Raw genomic sequence first — 23,080 nt, forward strand, 5'->3', positions numbered from 1 at the left:
AATCTGCTGTTTTGTTTCAGTCTATGCATAAACAAATTTTTAAAGAAAAGCATAAACATCTTCCAAACACTTAGTATTCCTTGTAAGTGCAAACTGCTTATGTAAGTAATGATTTACAGGACTAAGTCCATAATTAGGGTAGTAGAAAATACTTCTTATGTATTACTGATTAAACAAGATGTGCCTATAATTACTCCACTTCTAGTTTCCAAAATATAACAGGACCATTGTTTCTTGGCTAGCTTCCTGTTACTGTTTTCAGTGGAAAGTTTGTTTTCTTATTCTGCTGCTGAGCTTCTTTTTAGCATATTTTTCTAGTTTATGTTTTTATTATCTCACTTTCCCTATTAGTATTTTTATTTCCCTTCCTTGTTGCCATGCAGAACTTCACACAGGTAGGTGGAGAAGCTGTCAGTTCAAGGGAATCTGAAAGACAATGCGCGTGTAGGTAATTTCGCAGCCTTCAGCTTTGAGGGCGACAGGCTTTCTCTACCTGCAAGTCACTGCCTTGCACTGAGTGCGTCACTGTGAGCATTTTAGTTCAAATTAATTTGAATTTGTGTATTTGTTGTTCTTACCAAGTCACTAAAGGCTAACAGAGCTACTTAACAAAAAGTGTTTGGTGACAGTTCTGGGTTGCAGCTGCCTTCTCAAGTACCAGCGGAAAGTAGATCTCTTAGCAAGGAGGAAAAGCTTTTATTTTCTTGTACAGGGGAGTGACTCCAAGGATTGCGGTGCAATGAGTCACTCAAGTTGTAATTGCTATAAGTAGCACAGAAACTTGAAGAGTGGAGTGAAACTGCGCTAAGAGATGATACAGAAGAGATGGTGGAACGCTCTTCAGAAATGTACGGCCTCCTGACTGTGTCTGTACTTGAAAATCTCCTCCAGCATGAAGAAGAGAGGTAATGGAGGGACAGAGGGATGTGAGAGACAGTGCTTTTGTGGCTGCTGCAGCAGCTCTGCACTTCCGTCCCAATAGAGATAGGCTGGCGTAAACACGTCCCAGGCTCTGGAATTTGACAAACTATTTACAGCTTGGTTCATTTGTGCAGTGTTTTAGGGAGGGTGACAGAAAGCAAAAAGCAGAGGAGCAAAGTGTGAAAGGGACATTTGTTCATATTATCAAATGGGGAGAGAGAAGTAATAGATTGCTGGCCAAGATAACATATAGTAATGTCATCACACACAGCAGCCTGTATGTGTTGGTTGTTTTTCCAAATGCTGTATTCCTTTCCCTTTAGCTAATAAGAAAGTAATAAAGATAATTATTTGTGAGAGAGAATGCGCCAGCCCCTAGGGCATTCAAAATTAGTTGTTAACTTTTCCATGGTTTCAAAATGGAGTCTCGAGCTCTAGTGGTCAGTAGTTTCAGAGGACCTGGCCGATGTTTGGAGATGCCCCTTCTGCTGCTGCGATGGCTACAGCTGAAGTGGCACTGAACACACTGAATGAAAAAGGAAAAAACCCCTGTTAAATGTTCTCTAATTTAAATCAGTTGATCATATGTGAAGTTGCATTAATAGGGAATACACATACGATTTTAATACTTTATTTTTGATGTGTTAAGAAAGAAAATAATTGTTAACCTTTCTAAGTGTCATTTTGGAAGCACTTTTTGGTCATGTTCTGAAATGATTTTTCACCCAATTAATGTGTTCCTAACTTTGAGACGAGATTATTTCAGCCTCTTAGTACTCAGGTGCACTGTCTTTGTTTTCAAGATTAAATATTGCGGACCCACTTCTCAAGATTTTCTATAAAACTTTACCCAGCTCATTTCATTACTGACCTGACAGTTCCCTGAGTTTGCATTTTTTAATTTATTTCTTAACAGCAATGTAATGAGACGATAATGAGAAGCTATAATTAGTATTAATGAGGCCTCCTGGCATGAAGTCACCACAACTTTTTACTGTCCCTAAAAATAATAAGGTTTATGCACCTCCGGTTGCTCCTTTCCCCACGATACCATGTTGAGGTACCGTTCCCTTGAAGGGCTGGCTGCCGGAGGCAGCCGTTCCCTCGCGTTGTTGCTGTCGGAGCGAGGGCTCCTCCCCTGCTTCCGGCTACCGCAGGCCCTCCAAACCCGGCTGGCTGCCTTACGGAGGAGAACGAGCCGAGGCTTCGATGGCGGCCGCCCGCCCGCCACGCCAGGGGGGGCTGTTGGCGCAGCCAGGCCGGCCCGGCCCGGCTCGGCCCGGCCTGTGTGGGGGCCAGGCCCGCCTGGGCACCCGGCCCGCGGGCCAGGCCGGTGCTGCCGGGGCTTGTAGCGAGAGGATTTTACCATCGCGGCTGCTTACTTTGTTCTTAGAAACTAGAATTTTCGCACGTCTTTAGCTTTATTTTATCACGGATAAAAACAGCAGCTCAGTAAGGTACATCACATGGAGGTGTGACGTACCGGACTCTTCGGTCAGGTGTGAATTGGGAGTAAGACCAATTAAATCAGCAGGTCACACTGGAATCAGACACATTATGGTTTCTGAAAATACTGAATTATTTTGTAAGGAGACACTATTTTTTAACATTCATTTTAACCAAAATCCCTCTGAAAACGTTGCTACCTCAGATGTAGCAAATGAGATTAAAAATATATTTTAATCCCTATATTAATTTATTTTACAGCAATTGCCAATTTATTGAAGTTGTGATAGGTGATACAAAGCCATTACAGAAAAAGCGGGTTTCTTGTTCAACAGATAATTAGTCTATATGCGTGGAATTCTATAAAAGTTTGTTGCACAAAATACCAGCTGTTAATGCTTGTTGAGTATCTGTAGCATGCACAATTCATTATAAACATCATGTTGTTTCACAAACAATGCCATTTAAGTTAGGGAGAAGGCAAGAGACACACTCAGGGCAGACTGCTGAGAAGACTGGAAATAATGAGCCCGTCCTCTGACGCCATTTTGATGACTCTTTGACCCAAAAAGCGGGTAGTGCTTGATAGGCGGGTAAGGCAGATAATCCTGGGCCTCTAAGTAGGTTACAAATTGCGTGCAGTAAACCTTCGAATCTCTGGTCTTCACATCAGGCACAGAAAACTGTCCATGCTTTCAATACCTATTGAAATACTCTTGACATCTGTTAGAAAGGAGGGTTCCTTGCTGCCAGCTGCAGTGTTCTGAGAGTATAGAATATAGTGCAGAAAGTACATGCCTGACCTTTGTGTCAAAGTTAAATTACCCTAGTCTTTCTCCTTGCAGTTCTTCTGGGGAAGTGGGGAAGCAGGGAAGCGTCTGGGTCTCACGATTGACCTTATTCGCACTTTTTGAGAAAACAACATTGTAAGACTAGTAAGACCAAATGATAAAGTCTTCATTGTCCGTAGTTACAGCAGCTTTACAGAACCAAATCTAATCTTACTCTGTCAATAGCCAACTGCAAATCTTCATTACCTTTGGTAAAGTTAGCATCAAGTCTCTTGGCCTGATTCTGCCGGAGACTGTGTCCAGGCCGTTTTAGATAACTGTTCTCGCAATATTGTTTGTCAGACCAAGGTTTTGACTTACAGAAGATCAGAAGGGAGAACAGTCATCACCCAGTGCCAAGTCATGGTTTCCGTGGGAGAGCACAGGGAAAGAAAACTGTTACTAAATCTTTCAAATGTTAAATTATTTTAACTAATTTCACTGCTTATTAAAGTTCATTTATAAACAGAAGAAAAAAAAAAAGTCCTACCCACTGATAAAAAATGTTTTATTAAATACTTTATAGTAAATAATGGAATAAATTGGAAAGAAGCCTGGATTCTGTAAATGTGTACACTGACTATGAAAATTGCCAGTAAGTCTTTATATATAGAGTCTCAGGAAAGACAGGAGTTTCATTATTGCCTGTTACACACAACCAAGTCCCTAAGAAGTTAACGTGTGCAACACTGATCCTGCAATGTGCACACCTGGGGCCTAAATGATACAGAATATTGTTTTGGATTTTTTTTTCCCCCTTATGTTTAGAGATCAAGATTTGCATTTAAGTTGCTGCCTATTTTAATTCTCTTGTTTTGTGGGGGCATTAGTTTTTTTGAATATTTTAGAAGCGTTCTATCTATCTGCTTAGTTCCCTCTGAACTTCAGGCCTCTAAGATGTTTCAAATTTGACGTCTAAAAATTGAGATGCTAATGACTTATGATGCTTTGATAGCAGTACAGTGTGTTGTATTGTTAAATGTATCTCGATTCATGTGTTTCTTAGTGCAGTTCATAACTTCTCTGCTTACAGTTAGCTGGAGTGGCCTGCAGCACTCCACTGTGGGTGTTTTTTTAGCTTTGACACCAGTGTGAGCCTGGCTGTGCTTTAAACTAGAGGCTGTGCAGCTGGTTTTTACCATATTTAGCTGGCTGTGATAACATCACGTTACTCAGAACAATGAGGAGGCAGAAGCAAAGCTAAAATTGAAGCTTTTAAGTATCTGACTCATTCAGTTTCTGGCACAAGGAGGTGCAAATTGCACTGCCTGAGTTTGCAGCACACCTAGCAAACCCCAATTACAGCATACCCCAAATGCGCTGTGCTATGAAAAGGCCTGCTCACCACCTCAGTGCATACCCATCTAACTTGCATGTTGTTGCTTCTCATTGCTAATTTAATGTTGGTAGCAGCTTCTTGTAGGATGTTAGCTGAAAGAAGGCTTTGTGTTGTTGCAATTCTCCTTAACAGTTTTGCAGGTTTTGCTCACTGTCACCCAGAGAGGACAGCTTGTAAATTCCTGATAATCTTCAGCTGGACAATAACTTGACAGATGTAATGCTCCCATCCTCTCTACCCTTACGGTTTGATACTGATAAGTGGAATACAAGTAATTGCAATACCACTCATGGTGGTAATAAGCAGCATATTGCCTAGTGTTTTTTTCCTCAGAAATCGCAATGAACCTGCTTCTCAGATGTGTTCCATCTGTTCCATCAACCAGAATAAATTTATGACCCCAATTCCATATAATTATATCCAAAAAAAGCCCAAAGCTGGCAAGTGCACTGGTGTCTTGCTGTAAGCATGTTGCAGACACTTTCAAGTCACAAGCCCTGTCTAAGAAGCATCAACAAAATGTAGCGCGTTGTCATAATGTATGTCAGATTCAGCATATACTGTGCATGGAGATAGCCACAAGGTATACTCAGCATGAGGAACCAGCAGAAGGAAATTCTGTCTGCAAATCTGTGGTGGCTAGAGCAAAGGATGAGCTTTCAAGGGCAAGTCAGAGAAGATGGTAGACATGTTTTATCCAGTGCACTTTTCATTACACAAAATACTCTGGTGCAGATATCCCTGCTTGCTGAATGCTGTTTTCTACACAGGATACCATCTTGTTTCTGGTAGTGGACATGAACAAAGCAAGGCATGCTCCATCTAACTTTTTGGGACTTTCATGCTTTGAGGGAAAGACTGTTGCCATTTTAAGGCTTGGAACCAAAATATGCCTTAAAAATATGGAGGTTTTGCGATTGTTTTGTTGTCCCAAAACTTGGGGTTCGTTTACCTGGTGTGCAATACGCCAATATACACACAACAGAGGTATTTTATTGCATATTTGCACAAATATGGGTGTCTGTCCCAAGACAAGCTCCAAAAAGCTCCAAATCCGTGGTTATTTATACATAAAACATTAACATGTTCATCTTTCTAATAGATATGCATTGTTATACTATTAAATGATTGGTTTAGATTTCTTCACCTGGCATGCAAACTAGAACGCATGCTCAGTGCTTTTCTCTGTCTGTATCTTTTGAGTAGGTGGTATAATTGGGGTAGGTGGTCCGTGAATCGGTGGTTGCAATTCCCCTTGCCAGAATGACCTTTCCTCTAGTTTCCTGTTTCTTTTGGCAAGTCTAAATGTTTCTTCCTGGTTTACTGACTGAACTAGTAATATATCAGTTAAACTTCAGCTTTTAACAATCACAACCTACTTATCAGACAAGGGTACATTATTTAGATTTTTCTTGTCTGGCCTTAGACCAGCAGGGGTAGGGCTACACAATGGACTTTTGCAGTGGCATGACAACTTGATTCATATCACATTTTACATTGGATTTTACTGAGAGTAAAATTTTACTGAGAGTAAAAAAAAGAGTTTCACCCACATTTTCCAGGCCACTTATGTTTTCCATCCACAGTTAAAATTCACTATGTACATTTGAGATTCTGGAAAGTGATGAAGAGAGTCTCAGGAAGAAATTTTCATTAAAGGTGAGTTAATTTTTCAGTGATGTTGTTATTTATATGTATTTATTTCTACAGCACTTCGAAGATGCTCTCTTGAACTTCCCTGGACAAATGGAAGGTCATAGTACTCCATAAACACAGCAATGATCCCATCTCAGATGCAGAACTGAGTAAGAAGCAGTGAGAGTGGGTATTGCTGATGTAGAAAGAGGTGTGCTTGCTCAATCACACCTTTCATCTTGCTCATCTATACTTACCTTACTGAGTGCCATGACCTTGTAAGAATCACTCTACCTATTTCCCATGGGATATTCTTTCCCCTATTCCTTCTCATATTACTTTTAATATTCTGTTATTTAAGAGGATTTATTTCTTAAATATTGTTATGCATTTCTAGAAGATTTTGAAACAGCTTTGAGGCTTGTCTTTGAGCTGTTTAAGCTGGCTGAAGGGACAGGTAAGGTGAACTATATGCAATTAAGTAGTTCATATCATTTATGCCATAAGAAAATTACCAAAAGCTCTTTTTTGTTTGGTTGGTTTTTTCTATTCTGCCTGAGTGGAAGAGGGATTTTTATAAAATTTTCAGAGAGGAATCCTAGAAAACATATTGGGAACCCAAAGAATATTGACAGAGTGATAGAATGTCCTCTCCAAATAACAAAAAAAAAATTGGACAATGAGTGTTTATGTTCCCTTTTCTGTGAAAGAGAATCAGAGCAGCTCAATCGTGTATAATATGCCATAGGCTATTAAAAGGTATTCTCCTTAACAAAACTAATTAATTAGGAGAATTACATTCTAAGTAAGAGAATCTGAGTTTTGTTACTTTTCCTGTTTCTATAAAATTTCAGATAACCACAGTAAATCTATGATAGCTGTGAGGTTATTGTATTTATTGCAATATTTGTACCTCTTGCTATTACTGTTTTGGTTGAGTCTGTAATGGCATGAAAGCATTGTAAATGCCTAGAGAAAGACTCACATTTGAAATATGTAAAGACATCCTAGACATTTTGGGGTTTAAAGTAACTTCTTTATTTTAGCTTCTCTTTAATTTCTTTTGCTTCTTCTTTTACAATGGGCAGTATTTTAACAACACAGAGAAGGAAACAGAAGCATGAACGACTCCGGTTTCAACAGAGGTAAAATACAAGGTAGGTTAACTTTTTCAAATCTACAGTCAAATTGCATCATACTCCTTTAATTATCAGATATTGATATCAGATATTGTTGAAATGGATATTATTTGTTTTTTTTTAATTAATCTTTTCCAAATAAAAACCTGGATATTCTCTACATGAAACTCTTAAGAACAAAAGGATGAATTTAAGACTTCAGTTTGTGTGGCACTGAAAGAATAAAACTGTAGCGAGTAGCATAAACTTTAGAAGAATGCATATACACCAGATTATTCTGCTCAGTAGTAAGAAAAACTATTTCTGGAAAATGTACTTTTATATTTAAACTTTGCAGAATATATTTGAAAATTACTCTTGATATTCTTCAGTGAGTCTGCTCCCTAAGATTTGATGACATATATGTCTTTAAATATTGCTGTAGTAGGTTTAAACTTATCAAATTTTCCTACTTCTGAATTATTTTTAGTTCATCATTCTCATAATTTAAGTTCACTGTGTCCCTATCCTCTTTTTGGATTGTGAAACTTCTCCAAATGATATTCCTAAATTTCAGAATAGATTATTGGTACAAAACCAAAATACTTTTGAATGTGTCACATCTTCTTAACTTTTTAGCTATAGTTAACAACATTCTTTCTCATGAATCTGAATAAAACTGGGACACAAACTAGAAAGCATTTAGCATCAATTCCCATGCTTCCATCTCAATCCAGTCCTGTCCCATTGAAACCAGCTTTTGCTTCAGTGGAAGAGAGCCCATTATTTTAGTAGGAATTATGCATAATTTTCTGGCATCATGTACTTCAGTCTCTGGTAGTTATTTGCATCTAAGGACAGTAAAGAAATCAGAAGGTCTCCTTCCAGGCATCTGTGTTTCCTTTGTACTTAGTTATGATGAGTATCATTGTGGTCCTAGGCAAGAGGAAACAAAAAATCAGAGATCAGGAGTTTAGATCATAAATAATAGAACATTCTGGGTACATATATAATAGTTCTGAGAGGAAAGATGTCATCAGAGTGTAAGTAAATAAGGAACTTTTGCACTGGAGAGAGATGATTGTCTTTAAATAACATGGTGGTTGTATTAGTCCTATATTGCAACAAGACATTATTCCTGCTAGTGTTTTGTTACTATATCACACAGGTGGCAGAGAAGCCTACAGACATATTGCAAATGTGGGTAGTTTTTCAGAATAGAATTAGATTCAGTCAGCTTTATGACATTATGAAAAGTTTTGAGATACCTTATCTGAACATCAGTGTGACCTTTTCACAAGTGGTGTCTTCCTAGCATCTCACATTGTAATTCACTTTTTTTGTTGTTTGAAATCTCTCCCATATCAGGATTACAATTAGAATTAGGCCAGAATCAGAGCTGTTCATATGGTGCTATTTGGGATAAAATTCAGTTTCCTAAACAGAGGCTTCCAGTGCCTTTTAAAACACCCTGAGTTGCTCAGGACATCCGTATGGGGCTGTCAGATATGATGGCGCTGTCAGAATAAGGAGACCCTTATTCTTCTGGAGCACAAAGTGGTTGAAAGGTGGGACACTGTAGCTGCCTGTTTTTATGTAGGTGAAATCCCCTCTGTACTGTCAGCAAGCAGACAGTGCAGTCAGTACTGTCACAGGTACCACCACTGTTGAAAGGGGAGCTCCTTCTCATGTCACATATCAGCATCACTGACTGCAGGAATAACCACATGATATCCATATCCTCAGATACGGACACTTCACCATGATACTGGCTAAACAGTTAGTGAATAGTAGGTCTTGAATGTCAGATTGACATTGAGAGGGTGGAGTTTCCATCTGCTGGGAGTGTGTTCTTTTTGATTTGCCTTACCAGACCATTTCAGCAGCTAAATATGTAAGTATTATAAAGCTTTTTACTTCCACAGTGATGAAGCGTAGCTTTCAGATTTTCAGTTATTCAGATTATGAAAAATTTGCAAACATGTTTAGTCAAAATTAGCATGGAGTTTTGAAAGTCAATGGACGTAACAGTTATAAAAGATAGCATAAGACAGGTTAGAGTGGTAATCTGATTTTAATTTCCTTTAAATCTTTCCTAATTCATTTATCAGTGTAATATCAGTATAATGCCCATTAGTACTGCCTGAAATAATACAACTAACATATCATGGGTTTATTATTTTGCATAAGTCCCAAAATGGAAGAGCTTTACTTCTATAGATAGTCTAATTAAAACTCTAAGTGAAATCTGTGATGCTTTTAAAATGAAGCTTTAGCTTCAGGTATAAACATTGCTGATGCACAAACAGGTTTAATTTTCTATCAAATTCAGTGTTAACATTTTTAAGCTTTTGTAATATTGGGAAATCTGCAAGATGAAGACTGCTATTCTATACCAGGAAACTCCTTCAACTGTGGCAGAGGGCTACAGAAAATTTCCTAGAAGAATAGAAATATTCTTAGAAAAAAATTCCTAAAACACCCCAGAAAAGTATCAGTGTGGCATTGAGTGATATGCAATCTAGACCTTAGAAGATGTTCTGGAATTGTTGTGGTGAAGCCCATGAAATGTTAGAGAAACTAACTAATTAGGGTAAATTAGGATAATCTGTCTCTTGATGTCTGCCAGGAGGATCCCAACGCTGCTCTTGGTTATTTTGCTAGCTGAAGAGTCTACCAGATGAGGATAGCTCAAAGGTGGCTTAAAACTTCGGCATCTCAGAAATGCTGTTTCTTCAGCCAGACAAGTAAAACCTGTGGGGCTTTGTTTCAGTATTTCTTACCCACACATAATTACTGTTAAGCTAATATAGTCACATTAGTGTAAAGCCAGTCCAATCTAAATAAGAGCCATAGACAGTGATTTCCTTTGTGGCAGATAAAAACAAAATCTCGTTTCCATCCTAGTTCATCAACTCTCAAGTTTCCAGTGAAAATCCCAGGGAACCTCTGATATGCTATGTCAAAGAAGGCTCTGCCATCCTAGACAGCGCATTTAATCTTGCATTTTTTAACCAAACAAAAAAATTCACTTTTGCAAAGAGTGACATATATATGATAGGTGAAAATGCTCTATGAATATTTAACTGGACAGGTAGCATAAGGACATGTAGTGTATGAAAGTTTTGCTATAATATGATAACGCTGAGGGTCTGTGTTGAATCAGTTTGTGTCATTCGCAAAAGATTCACTGCAGTAAGACACATCATTGATTCTGATCATTCCCTGTTAAAGATCCTTCTGATTGTGCAGACTACCTCCTAACAGCCATCTTACGTGTAAGCACAGAACTGAGGTTCCTGTTAAATGCCAACTAGGAACACTGCCGACAGCCTGGAGCTGCTGCCCACACTGGGCATGAAGCCATGGTTGACTGTGTTGTGGGTAAAGACTTGCGTGAACAGGTCCCATGACTCCCTTACAAGAGCTGTGAAAATTCATAAATTGAAATTTTACAATATGCCTGCATACTGATCTAAATCAGCTTATAGATCTAAACTGCAGATAAGACGCTTAAGCTGCTGTTTCCTTTTGCCCATACATAGGAAATGACAACTGATAGACAAATGACTAAGCAAAGCATTAGTTATTTATGCACATATAAAGTTGACTTTCTAGGACCCCTGACAACCACAGGAGACAGTGGTTTAATTTTACTATGTCTATTCTGCATGTTCTAGCAAAAACAATAGCAGTTTTCTGCTTTAGTGCATACTTTCAATGAGTTCATCCTTCTACACAATAAATGGAAGACAGAGTGTCTACTGTATATTTATTTATTTATTTGCTTATTTATTTATTTATGGCTGAAGTATCTAATCAGTTGCTAAACTGATTATACTAGGAGACCAGAAGGCTGATTTGTGACAATGCAAAGCATTTAAAAAATAGCTCCAGAAGCCAGTGTTGACACTGTTGAACTGAAGCTGTATGACTGCACAGAGCCCCAGTAAAAACAGAAGCTGGCCTGTGTGGAGTATTTAGAAGCTTTGGAGTCATAACTCTGAAGTGATGCATTAGCATTAACAGGTTGACAGGAAGAGATGACTCTGCCTCCCGTGAGGGAAGCTATAGTTGCTGGCCACTGCTTTCCCTTTTGCTTAAATAAAAGAAAAGATATTAATGTTTCTCTTTTTGTGAAAATGAAGTACACATACAATGTCTGTCCCTGATATATTCATCAAAATAAACTTCCTATACTCTCTTTTTCCCAAAACTTTTTGCAGCATGTGTAGATCATTTTAAAGCATACTTATCTCTTCTCCATGTGCTCAAAGGCCACATGTATCTATGGAGACTGTATGTCACTTTTTTGAACCATGCAGACTCAGTACAGACATGCTGACTGTGCCTCATCCATATCCTATCTGTATTCAGTATTCTTGAAGAAGATAACTATAGGTGAATTATGTAAAATCTAGCTATACAGTCTATACAGTTTTGTCAAGTCAGAAACTATACATAGTACCTGTGTTTATAGCTTGCTGTTGTCTAAAAACCACGCACAGGCTGGTTGTAGATGTAATAAAAATTAGGCCACTGTGTTCTCAGAAGCGGACACATTAGCCTGGAAACCTGCTTGTCTGTGGTAAGCCTACGGCTAACAGTTGAACAACAATTAGCCGTGAGCAAAATGAAAGTTTGCATCCAAGTTATTATATGACTTTTGAAAACAGGACCTGTACTCTAGAAATTACCTAACTGCTTTGGAAATGCTTAAACTGTAGTATTTGCGTACATACATACTTTTTAAACTGATGGTCACACAGAAAGAGCTGAGACTCCTCAGATCATTTACAGTATCCTCCTTGCCACTGAAATATCTTTTTCTGAGTGCTTGTCTCTGTTCTCAGGTATTAAATTCAGTCTTCTCAGTAATGTGTACTTTGGTTAAATGCAGGGAGTATCTATTAAAGATGCCTGAAAATCAAACACGAAATAAATTGCAAGTTATCTCAAGGAAACCCAGCATTTAAGACTGCATTTAAAAGATTCTACATTTAAATAAAATTAAGAAAATATGAGAGGTTGGGGAGGCATTGAAATATCAGAAAAACAAGACCCTGAGACAGCTAAACTTCAGTGGAGGACTGGTACTTACAACAGAAGAGTTTCAAAGGCTTTGTGCACATAACATTTATATTTATATATTTTTTATATGTGTGGGTTTTTTTAAGTTGGTAAGTAAAGGCAAGTGCTAGTGACAATTAGCAAAGCCAATTTGTCTTTAAATGAAAAATCATATCCTGCTGACAAAAATTTTATCACAAATACTGTTCAGAACTGTCATCTGTTTGGATATTTGAAAGCAAACATTCAGGGCAGATTATGTCATACTAAGTGCCAGATAGATGCTATCATGAATGTACCTTATTTTTCTAGGAAATGCAGTACTTGTAAAGGATTCTAGAGTCATGGTTTGGAGGCTGAAATATTTTCGCCATTAGAGTTATTGCATTGCAAGTTTATTTCCTTGCACTACCCATCTGCCAATTCAGGGAGCATCAAGAAGGCTCAGTCAGCGGCTTATTCTGGGTTTTTTTCGTTTGTTCTTTGCTTTGCCCTATGAAATAGCATCAAATAAATCAATATAGCTATCAAAAATGGTGCTTTTTCTGATGAGGATACTCTTTATATTCATCTTTCTGCTAAATGACCATCAAAAGGAGACAGTTAAGGATATGCTTTACAGGTTCTGGTATGATGTTCTTTCAATCATGAAAACCAATATATCACATGTAAAGGTTACAGTAAAATCAGCTAACAAATGTGTGCAGACAAAGCTCTAACGGTGAATAGCTGCTGCATGTGCTTGTGGTTGTGTGGAAAAATAGCATCAAGCTCACTGTACAAATTATGACATCTTTGGGGGTTTTGTTGTGGGTTTTTTTGACAGGACTTGGGAGCTGGCTTTGAAGATCATGAATATGTTCAGTAAAACATCAGAAGGAAAATGCTCAGTATCACTGTATATAGAAAATGTAGTAAAAACATCTCTTTGTAGAGTTGATTTAATTTTTATTACTTCAGTTAGGTTGCTAATACCAGAGGTAGCTTGAAAATGCTTTCAAATGAAGAAAGAAGTTCAATATGTTCTCCTGTGCCATCACCTCCTCTGTTGTTCCCGCTTCTGTGACCTGCGTGCTGTCTGTTATACAGTAAAAGTGCTTGATGTAAGAACTCCACAATTTGTAATCTAGATAACCTTTGGAGTACAAGCAGCAAGTGGGAGAAGAGCTTTTAATTTGATGCCACGTAACAGTGTCTTGCTGCATATGCTCGCCTTTGCAATATTTACCACTGGTGCACTCAGTGAAACACCAAGTCATCATTTGTGCTTGAATTATAACAAAGCTTAAAGCTATCTGCCTATTACAAATAGAAGGCATTAAAAGAAAGACCGGAAGATATATTCAAAACAGAACCTCCTTGGCCAACTGTGCTTGGAGCTACTTTTGCCAGAACAGCTGGAATTGTTTTAATTGTAATTCTTATAATCATTATTGTAATTAGCTACTGCCTCTTCTGCAGAGAAGGACAACATGCTGGCCATTTAAATAGCTCAAATAAAAAGGCCAGAAAAACTGTCATTATTTGTGGACTGCAAATGAGTTTGCATCTTTTGCCACTTCTCATAACAGCTGTTAGAAGACACCCGGATTACACTATTTTACATTTATCAGCCTTTCTTGTTTTGTTGTTTGCACTATGCTTTAACCCTGTGGTTTATGGTCAGCGAGACAAAGAGCTGCAAACCAAGCTATTCAACAGGCAAAGATCTGATGCACTTACTCACTACATGGCAAACAGTAATGACATAGCAGCTATTTAGTTTACTGAGTTGGGTGACCGATCCTAGAGGTAAAACTCTAGCTCTTTCACCTTCTAAGAAAGTACGATCATCAGCACTGTAAAACAAAAAAGAATGTCTTGGAAACTCCTGCACAAAGTGTTTTTATGACACTGCCTGGAACTTAACGAAGTTAAACTGTTTGACTTTAACAATTTTTAGATCCTCGTTATTATGGCCATACTACTATGAAGCTTACTGTGAAACAAGATCAAGCAGAAGACTGTATGAGTTGGCATGTGAACATGCTACAGGTTTGCCAAAGGGGATCTAAACCAGGATTTCTTTTAGAAGAAATGGAAGCCTACTTTCACTGGGCTGTAGTAAAAGTTATGATTATAGAATCAGCTGCAGGTAACTATTGTTAGATAGGAAGATAAAAGCAGTAAAGTAAGTTGGGATCACAGCCTTTCCAAGTGCAAAATCAACTTGCAGAATCAAGTATCGGACTTGGTTTTAATACTTGAAAAGATGTACACAATTTTATATTTATTCATTACATTTAGAACAATGAAGTTTTTTTAAGATTTTAGTAAACTACTATTTTTGGGGAATTTCTCCCTCTTACTGTTGAACTCTGAAATACAAAATTAGGAATGCAAATCCTATTTATTTATTTATTTATTTGTTTGAAGCAAGGAGTTCTTGATCTAACAAGGCTGACACACTGTTCTTGGCCTCTAAGAGTGTGTGCACTTGAGGGAAGGACGTGCATATTTTTTACCTCTTGCTTCCCCACATTCACTGTATCCCGTGAAAAGTCTCGAGGTTGCCTTTTGGAGTAAGGTAGAGCTAATAAAACCTTTGGGCTTCTATTTTTAGGGAGGCTACCTAGACATAGAAATTTGAGAGTAGACCAATTTTTGTTGAAAATTTTTCCCGCATTGTCAACCCTAAGAGACCCGTTCATGAGTATGTACACCAGAAAATGAATCATCAGCTCTAAAATGATTGTAAAGTAAAGGAAAGCAGATCTGGTGTTCACTTGCCTTTTATTTTTTAACCTTTTAGTGTATGCTTGCTTTTAGCTTTGATATATACCTGTGAAAAGTAAAAAATATTTTTCAGTAAACAAATTTTAAAATAAAAGCTAACATTTTTCCTAATAATAGGATACCAGAATCCTATCTCATGATTCTGTGATGAGGAAAAAAAGTTTCACTGTACTTCAGGATAGAATTTCAGGAACTGCTGCATTACTGTATGATTCATTACATATTTATATCCTTAACTTGTAGCATTTAAATTTGAAAGCAGTGGTCTTGTATGTGTGATCTTATTTTTGCAGATCTAACGAGCAGATGAAAAAGAGAAGAAGAAAACTGCTTATTTAGCAGTGAGTTTAGATGAACCAATGAGATTCTCCACTGAAACCTAGAGTACAAAAAAAATGAGGAAGTATGAGCCCAACCACTTGCCAATTTCTTCTGTGATCAGGCAGCAGATAAGCTGTTTGCAGCTTGGCATTTATTTTAGCTTAATATCACCGTAAGTACAGCACCATTTGCACAGGAATTAAAAGTAAAACCAGCTGATAATGAGCTCCACTTTGCCAGTTAGAATAAGCCCTGAATTTTAGGTATGATGGGGGAAAAAGTTTCTTGCCTCACAGTCTCGTGTAAAGAGAGAATGGTATCCAAGTAGTGGCTTGGAAAAATATGGCCTGAGGTTTGTGTGTAAGCTGAGCCCTGCTTGGGGGCTAGTGCTGCCTGGCAGGCACCTGCCTGATGCTGCCAGCTCAGTGCTCCTTGCCAGTGCCCCTGTACAGGCACCCCGGAGGGCGCTGGGCTGGGCTGCTGTGGGGAGTCATTCAGACTGCCCTGGGACTGCACTTTCATGAGTGCTTGTTTCAACCTAGAGTTCAGTGTAGGAAACATCGCAGGACATCAGAAACAACACATGCACTCTGAAGCGTACATTCACACCCGCTATACATGTCTTCCAGAGATGTACGCATTTTAGCATCACTGAAATGCTATGTAAAAATATGAAAACAAACTCTATAATGATACCATAGGTCCACATTAGCAATGGAAGTTAAAAGTTATGCCAAATACTAGAAAATAAAACAACAAATATGTGGGGTTTAATTATTAATATTTTTTTCACCATAAATAAATTGAAATCCCGCTGCTTTTCTTATTTCGTCCTGTTAGCACAGTGTTGCAACAGGGGAGGAGAAAGAAGGTGAGAAGAGTCCTGCTACAGGGAGGTGGGGAAAGTCCAAACTGATAGATGGAAAAAAGTGCTGTCTGTTTGAAGATTAGAGTAACACAGTATGAAGCGGTCCGTTCTGAGTATCACTTAACTGCATTGCAAAGACTGTACCAGATTTAGAATAACTGCAAACTGAAACGTGAATAGTGGTGGAAACTGTCATCTCTACAGAATTTTGGTAACATGAGTAGAGTGATTGAGGGGGGTCTCTCTTCTGCGTGTCTTGTTCACAAGCGCTTGTTGCCCTGGCAAAGAGTCTTTTATCTCCTAGATATCAGGAAGCAGTTCTCATTTTTCCCTTTCCATGGCTTCTTCAGGGTTATAGCCCTAGGAGCAGATGGTCCTAAGTTCAGTGACTAGTGCAGATTTATGGTGGCTGTTGTAACCATAGTAATTTAAAGGCAGAGTTTGCAGTTAAATTAAATTCCAGTTGATAAACTTTTAGGTAATACCAGATTTTTTTTGTATAGTTTAATCATTCATAAGGTGATTATAGACCACAAGCTAAGGCAACCACAGACCTTTTCAAACAAATATGTTCAGCAAGTTATATTTAATAAGTTATATTTCAAACATTCCAGAAGCATCAAATCCTTTTTTCCAATAGAGCTCCTCCTAATGAAAGTAAGTGGTAATGCCAGTGGAACTTCTGTCAAATAGGTAAAAGCTAATGAGGGATGTAACTAATTTCTGACTTTCCCCCCTTATCCCAAATAAGAGTTCTAAAAGTGCTACTTTTGCTTTTTTGTGGGTTTATGCTTTAGCTATTTTGTCGCTGCTTTTCCTCTGCATTTGTCCGGACATTGGTCCCTTTTATAGCGGCAGAGAAGCTGAAACAGCAGAAGCAGCCAACTTGCTTTCCCACAGTGAGTAACCACAGTCTTGAAATGTCTGAAAACTATATGCCATGTAGAAAAAAAAGAGACATAGAGACCGATTGTCTTTGTTCTGATCCTTTTTCCTTCAGTGGATTATGATTGTCATTGCTGGTCATGATATATTCATATATTCTCCATTGTTAATGGAGAGGATATCTTCTGATCATTTATACACATGATTTCAGAGTGATGATGGCTGTTGATTCAGAGAACCAACAGAGAATGTAGATAGGAACACCTTGGAGTGTATCTTTGGACTTGCCTTCACTACAAATGTTCTACTGTCCTGCAAAGCTTTTCAACACTAGTTCCAGGAAGCTCTCTCAGGCAATGTGGTTTTGCCCACATGTAAAGATAGATTGGGAGATTTTACACATGCTGATTGAAAACAGTCTTTGGGTCTAAATAGGGTGGAGGTTAGGCAGCAGTTTAAAAGACCAGCAAAGACGTTCTCTTCCACAGGAGGTGACATCTGCCAGCAGTAACTGCAATAATAGGATTACTTTTCCAGATTCTAGATTTCAGGACAAAACATGCTTTTATATATATTTTTTACCTTTTAGTGTTTCTACTCTGAAGTAAAGCTGGCGTCATATATATCATAGGTATTCTCTCTCAGTGTCTTCAAATCAAAAGTTGATAGGTTTTGGTGATACATCCTGTTTTCTGTATTCGTAAGCACAGTGAGTAGTGTGGTCTCTGACAGTGAAGCAGTCTGCTTTTCAGTGCATTCTTCATTGATAACAGAGATCCTGGAAATCAAGTTAGGCCCTTACTGGTTTATGTTCAGCCTGGCTTCCTAGGCCTAGAGCCTCAGTAGCACATATAGTAGGACCATATCGACTTCACTGAATTTGCAGTGGTGTAACAGATTGAAAATCATCTTGAGAAAGAAGGAAATAGATTCTCAGCTGAGTAAAGAGAAGTTGAACTTACATGATTACTTTCCAAAACAGATTCACTCACAACGTTAGATGTTTCCAACAAAGCTGGTTAGCACATTGCAGGCAAAAGATTTTGTGAGCATGTTTTGTTTGGATTGTTCTGCTTTGTCAGTGTGGTTTGGAACACAAAGGCTATTGTTTAAAAAAACATGAATGTTAATTTGCATTCCATTGCTGGGCTATTACACAGGGTGTGGAAAGAAAAAGCAAGCTCTGATTTAAAAAAACAAAACAACATTGTTTCCTTTTCCTTTTCTTCTTCCTCATGCCTGGTTCTCCTTTTTTTTAATGTTGCTTCTAGAGACTATGCTCTTTGAGACAGTGAGTGTCCTCTGGCACTTTTAGGCAAATGTAAGTATATCCGCAGCGGTGTCTGTACAGTAGAAGAGAGTAGAATAGAATATTTCAGTTGGAAGGGACCTACAACAATCATCTAGTCCAGCTGCCTGAAGATCATGTAGCAGAGCTATATAAATTGAAAAATGAACTTAATTTACAGAATCAATTCTACAATGAAGTCTGTGAGCAGTGACACTTGCAATATACCTGCTCTGAAATTAGGAGGTAATTGCAGTATGAAAATTCATATCCAAGTTATTCCAGAAAACTCTGGGTGTAGTTTCAGAAGTGGCATAGACCCTGCTTAGACCACACTGCCACCACATCTACCACCATCCATTGATTCTTAACCCTGCTTCAACTGCCTCCATAGCCCTGGTTCTAGTGTTCATACAGCAGTGTGGTGAGATGGATGAGCTCACTCATAATGAGAAATGACCTTACCAAAAAAGGGTTAGTTGCTGGTTGAACTGGTGAACTGGTCTGACTCAACGTGCAGCCTCACAAGCACTAAGGCTAGCATAAGGAGAGTGAGAGGAACAGGACAGAGGAAAGGGGAGTGGGACTGTCAGGGTCCTGAAAGCAGTAATCAGCCTTTATTGGCTCCAACTGGGGCCTCCGCACACCTCTGCCCATGGGCCCAGGGGCTCTATTTAAGTTCAGGTGTACCTATTCCTGCTGCAGTCATGTCTGTAGGTCCTGTTGATCTAGGTTATTGTGGACTGTCTGGCCCTGTGGACTGACTTCCCAGCCTGACCTTGGCCTTCTCCTGTCACTGTGGACCTGCCTGGTTGTTGTGAAGCTGGGCCTCATCCTGACCTGTAGACTGGCTTGACCTCAGCACTGCTCTAGTACCACAGACCTGCCTGGCAATCACAGGGCTGTGTCTGACCCAGACCTGCAGAGTGACTTCTCAGCCTGACTTTGGACCTGCCTGGCAATCACAGGGCTGTGTCTGACCCTGACCTGCAGAGTGACTTCTCAGCCTGACTTTGGACCTGCCTCATTGCCATGAACTTGCTTGATGATCTGGTTTGACCCTGGCTACCCTGCTTCCTCCTTTTGGGGCAGGAGGATGGTGTTTGGTGAGGCCTCTTCTCCCCTAGGGAGCAGCCAGCCCTTGCTGTTCCCTGACAAGGACTAGGTGCTGGTAGCAGTGTGGTCTCTCACCAGCTCCTGCCACTGTAAAATAATAACAAGACTGTGTTAAGAGGTGGTGGTAACAATGAAGCTGTTAGTTCTTCCAGGAGCTGCTTCCCAAAAGAAGTAGTCCTGGTTTTCCCCCAGCTACAAGTACTTGTGCCAGCACAAGAGTTTGTGCAGCAAGGCAGTGAACAAACAAAAGCAATTAAGTTCTGAACCAATGAGGTTGGCTCAGGGGAAAAAAAGGTTTACCCAGGGCAGGAACAAGCACCTAATGTTGGGAAGAGCAGCTGACGCAGCTTCACCCTCAAGTGTTTGTGGAAGTTTGGTGGAAAGATCACCAAGGTTAGGGGTTTTACTGTGATCACATCAGGTCTGTCTGGGATCCTGGGAATTTGTGTGATTGGCCCAGGCTGCAGTGAGCAATGGCATGTCTTCCTTTGTGTCGCTACCTGAACTAGCTCAGGCGTGTAGGTGTGCTGCAGTTACGTCCTGCAACTGGGGGTGTAGATATAGCTGTGGTTGTTTAGGCCTTTATTTAATAAGTAAACAAAGCAGCAAACATATTCATCTAGACCCAAAGGTGCTGGGCACAGGGTTTACTTTCAGTTCTTTTTGAATGAGGAGACCATCAAAACTTAAGTGTTCTGTGCTTGACCAACTAGGTTGTGTGAGGATCAGCCTGTTTAGTACTGATTGGTTGTTTTGGGTTTTTCTACTGCCTGGTATTTCTGTTATTCTTTTCAAATGTCATCATCTGTCAGAATCAGCATGGAAGTAATGTCATGATTGATGTGTATCTGAACCAGGAGTGTTCAGAAGATGTTGATTTCTGAAATCTTTAACCCACTAAGTGCAATCTCCAAGAAAAGGCTCTCACCATTGACCTTACTTGTAGCAGGGAAGAGAGCAATTAGCTGGAAAAGGAGACTAAGCCATGCTCTTGATCATTAAAATGTTCTCTCTGGATCTGGATTTAGGCATGCTGAGGAAGCTTGTGCTGCAGTTGATTACTCTAGATCTGCTTCACGTCTTTAGTATCTAGCTTTTATGTTATGCTAACTTAATTTTTATTACATGAGGAAGGAGGGAAAGTTTTCATAAGAACTGATAAAGAACAAATAAAAGGTATCTTCAGTATAAGCATATAAGAAACCTTTAAGATTATGAATGAAGAGAGAAAATGTAATCGTCAATAATTCTTCAGTATTTTACTGAATTTCATAAATTATTTGTTACTCGTTGGATATTTATGAGTGAACATTTGCTTTCTTCTGCCATTAATATTGAGGAGTCTGTTAAGAACTTTATTTTAATTATTTGCTTTGGCACTAACAAGATATATTTGCATAAAGATTGTGGTATTCTAGAAACTTCTGAAGTTCCAGAATTTATCAAATATCCTGAACATGTTAGGAATCATTGAAAGGGCAGTCTAAAGGGTAGTAAAACCAAGCAGGCATGTGAAACAACTGCCAGTGTAAGCAAGGAGCAAGTGATGAATGGTATCAAGGGTGGAAGAAAGACTAAGGATTATTTTTGTCTGTAATAGAGCCCCTGGTGCTCAGTAAAGATGAAAATGTTGTACATCTTGTACAACACAGATGATTGATTCAGGCCTACTGGCCATTACTTAAAATATCCTTCACTTTTAGATTTGCACCTGAATAAAACAACATAGCCAGTAGGAAATTCTTGGTGCTTATGAATGATCCTGCAAAGGTCCAATGAGAATTACAAAATAAAGGAACAAATGATAGGAATTTGTGTGCTGTTAGTCCACAGTAACACTATTTCCTTGTCTGAGCTCTTCCTCAGAGTAATTACATCATGGTTTTGGAAGCCTTTTATAATGTTTCTATCTGACATGCCACTTCTGTTTGTCTGACAGCTGTTCTTCTTGGTTGGGATAACCCACTTGTGCACGTGGTTCTGGGTTCTGTTCCTGGGCGAATCACTTAACCTCTCTGTCTTTTTCTCTTTCCATCCATAAAATTAGCATAATAATGCTAATTTATCACAGGCTATAGTTAGGCTCAATTAATGTTTGTAATGATCTCTGAGATTGTTGGATAAAACATGCTGTAAAAGTGTATTATTATTGTTAATAGAGCCTTTTGTACAACTGCACCCTAACAAAGCACTACCATTGCTTACTAGTTTTCCTCCTAAAATTTCATTGAAATTCCTAAGGACTTAATGGGATACAACTTCTGTTAGTATGTCCATTTCTCTTCCTGACTGATTCATACCATCAGAAGAACAGTTTCAAATCTGAAACACGGAATGCTGTGAAGTTTGTGTGAAATAAATGCTGTAGTATCATAAGTGTTCTAGAACTGGAAGCTTTTTAAACAGGGCTTCATTTACACTGACCTCAGTTCCAGCTGAACTAGTTCAGACTTCAGAGACCTGCATTGCAGAACAGTTTTCTTAAAATGAGGTACCTGTCCAGTTGGGAATATAAATAGTCCTTAACCATGGAAATTATGGCATTGTAAGAGAGTGGTAGTAGATAAATCTCAGTTTATATCATTGGAGGAAAAGATCAGTCATCTGGGGATCATAGTTAATGCTCCTGGGTTTTGGTTATATATATCAGGTTAACAGTTGGAAGACAGAGGCTTAGAATTCCCCTCTCATTTCTCAGGTGCAGGTGAAGAAGGAGCGAGCTTCACACCTGGACTGGCTGGGAGAAATGGTTTGAGCAGATCTGCTGGCCTCAAAGAGCAGCCCACACTTAGCAGCTTAATAGATAGCTGAGCTTGAACATGTAAGCTTGAAATGGTGGGAGAGACTGAAAGGGTTAATGTGTGTTAATGTCTCAAACATTGTGGTGGGAAACAGTTCCTGTCTGCATTGGGATAATAAACTACAAAGGAAAAGTTGGTTAGTACAGGGCATGGAGGGCATGTTGGAGGATGCGCAGCTCCGTATTCTGATCACTATATATGGCCAAAGGTCAGAGTTCATTTAAGGAAGGGACTCACAACCACCCGACAGAACCCTCAAGACCACCCACCCTAATGGCAAAAGACAAGAATGTTCTGGAACAAGAACCATATTAGTCCTCAACAGCATCATTGAGAGGACTATAAAAGACACGAGCCCAAGGAGCTTGTTGTGCATGCTCATCACCGGAGCATTGCCATGTCCATCATCGTGGGATCCAAGGGTGGTGATATCCTTCTCTGTCTTCCTTTTCCCTCTTTCTTCGCTTTCCTTTTCTTCTCATAAACATTTCAATAAAAGGCCACACTGCCTACCATTGCACTTTCAAAGTTCAGCTTGCTTCTACCATAAATAAAACGTGTAATCAATCGTTTGGTGTTTCACCTTAATTTAGCCCAAGGGAATTATGAAACTGCTATGGTTCCCTGGATTATCCAGGTTGGGTCGTGACAAATGTTTTTTGTTGCT

The 23,080-nt window shown here is 39.0% G+C and overlaps 2 long non-coding RNA genes across 3 annotated transcripts in view; one reads left to right on the plus strand and one right to left on the minus strand.

The window, feature by feature from the left end:
- Positions 1-768: 768 nt before the first annotated feature.
- On the plus strand, positions 769-22,732 carry LOC142602918 (uncharacterized). The gene is made up of 4 exons (XR_012836766.1): positions 769-905; positions 6,247-6,341; positions 7,260-7,332; positions 22,311-22,732. It is a non-coding gene; the product is annotated as an uncharacterized LOC142602918 (long non-coding RNA).
- The window catches only part of LOC142602919 (uncharacterized), a 41,837-nt gene continuing 26,429 nt past the window's right edge, over positions 7,673-23,080 (minus strand). The window contains exon 4 of one of the 2 annotated variants that reach the window (XR_012836769.1): positions 7,673-8,225. This is a non-coding gene — a long non-coding RNA (uncharacterized LOC142602919). Of the gene's footprint in view, positions 8,226-11,656; positions 12,210-23,080 lie in introns of those variants that run through there. The other variant, XR_012836768.1, reaches the window with a different exon arrangement.

The sequence above is a fragment of the Balearica regulorum genome, chromosome 9 (assembly GCF_011004875.1).
Source record: "Balearica regulorum gibbericeps isolate bBalReg1 chromosome 9, bBalReg1.pri, whole genome shotgun sequence".
Classification (NCBI taxonomy): Eukaryota; Metazoa; Chordata; class Aves; order Gruiformes; family Gruidae; genus Balearica; species Balearica regulorum.